This window comes from Pinus tabuliformis, chromosome J (assembly GCF_031772625.1).
Source record: "Pinus tabuliformis cultivar Carrire ecotype Pingquan chromosome J, CPIR1, whole genome shotgun sequence".
Classification (NCBI taxonomy): Eukaryota; Viridiplantae; Streptophyta; class Pinopsida; order Pinales; family Pinaceae; genus Pinus; species Pinus tabuliformis.
In genome coordinates, this window is record NC_142295.1 from 57,333,473 (window position 1) to 57,335,713 (window position 2,241).

Here is a 2,241-nt window from a genome sequence, read left to right on the forward strand (position 1 = left end):
ACAATCATTATTTAAATCATCTATCTCAAACTTAAAATCCCTTGGTTTTACATCCATTTACCCTTTGGCTTACTGATTCCAATATCGCTATATGTAAACACTAGGTCATCATGATTTAATTTTATATCATGCTTACTTTACTTGCATGAGGGTTTGTTGATCCATGTTGACTTATACATACATCACTTAACAATTATCATTTTCATCCAAAAATATTTTCTTATCTCGTCAAGTTCCTATCTCAATACCATTTGATTGCTTTATTGTAAATTCACCCTTCTTCAAGTTGGACAAGAGATTCGTATCTTTATTTTAGATTTTGAAATAGTTGGAAACACTACTATCATCATTGTCCATGAAAAATTTAAATGTGTGGTGTTATGTGGAAACAACTTCTTTTAACGCTATGGGAACAAAGCTTCTTCACATTTTTGAACTATTTAGATCATCACTATGACCATTACCAATCATGTTTCTCGGTCCACTCATCAATACCCTTAAAGAACTTCTTCTTGATAGAACATCCCTTCATTTCCTCCTACCAAATATTCATAGATATATTTTTATTTTTCTCCTAGCCTTAATTTCCTGATATTCCCTATCTACTAGCTTCAAAAATGGAAACTTCTTCATTTCATTCTATTTTATTAAATTGACTTTAATTTCTCACCTCCAGTCATTGTGGTTTCTTTTCCTCCTCTCTTAAAAACTTAGCACTGATATACTTTGGAAATGTTGTTACTATTTCCCAAATTAGGTAATACCTGATAAATAAATTCATTAAGATGGCTACCAAATGTAATCTGCTTATCATCAACATAATAAAATTGTCTAATCATCCATCTTGTTATCCATAGTTCATTCATATATTTAGTCACCTATGGAAAACTTTACAATGTGGCTCTCCCATTAGAGGGAAAACTATTATAGATGTTGTCGCGCACACAACTTATCTTCTCTAATCATTCTATTTTATCATACCTTCTAGGCTCCTTAAAAATGACCTTCATTATTACCATGATTATTCAACTTCATTAGTTGATTGCCAATATTTTCTTCTTTATGTGCATCATCCTTAGATAGACCTTATAGTGATACCTTTAGAGTCCCAAGTTATGATTATACCAAATTCTTCCATTATGTTCTAAAATAGGTTGCCTCTTCTTACTGATTTCTTACCCTTGTTGTGACACTTCTTCTCAACCACCATAAGTATCTATCTAGCACCAAGTTGGCCATAATCATATGATCTATCATTAGTTATCATCCTTATAAAATTTGTAAGTTTTTCCTTTCCACTTCTCCTTAGACAACTTTATCCAATATATGCAATTAACCTTGAATCTCAAAACCTCATGTAACATTATACTCAACAGTTAATTAAACTAAACTGAAATCATAGTGTACGATTTAGAGGTATCATAAAGTTTAAACAATAAAACATGATTTAGATGCTCCATAAAAAAAGTATTTGTCTTAGCTAAGTAAGCACTCCTAATTAGTTCACAACATCTTAATCATCAAGGATTTGTTGTCATCGTTAGAAGATCATATTCAGAGAGTTGTGTTCTTGCAATAATAGACCAAAGAAATGCCAAGAAAACTGCTATCTCTAAAGGACAATGAGAACAACCCTAAATAATTAGTGAATAATATGATCAACATTCAAGGAATGTTATCTCTATGTTTTTAGATTAGATTGAAACCATAAAATAATGAACAGATGGAAGTGAACAACGATCATCTAAAGGTAATAAGATATCAGTGTTTATACCATTGTGAATTGGAACAAATTTCACTATTTTAGAGCACTTCAAATGGTGACAATATTACAAATGTCAAAATCAATTATCCAAATACTTCTAATCTAGGAGATGTCAAATACATTGCCACATTTATTGACAACTTATCTAGAGAAATATAAGAAAAATTGGAACTATTGGAAACATTCAAATTCTTTCATAAGTTAGCTAAAAATCCAGATTTTGGAGAAAATATGTTAGTGTCAAGAACCTTAGCAAAATGATGGTAGAGACCTGATGATGAGAAATATACCCGATGTAATATGTAAAAGCCACACAATGTAATATGTAAGATTGTACATTAAATGATAATAAAAACATACATCACAGGCTACATAAGAGGATAGATGCAAGACTTTGAAAGAAGCATGGGAGGGAACACATCGATGAAGATAGAAGGGGAAAAGAATTCAACCTCAAAGATATTTTGAGAGACAAA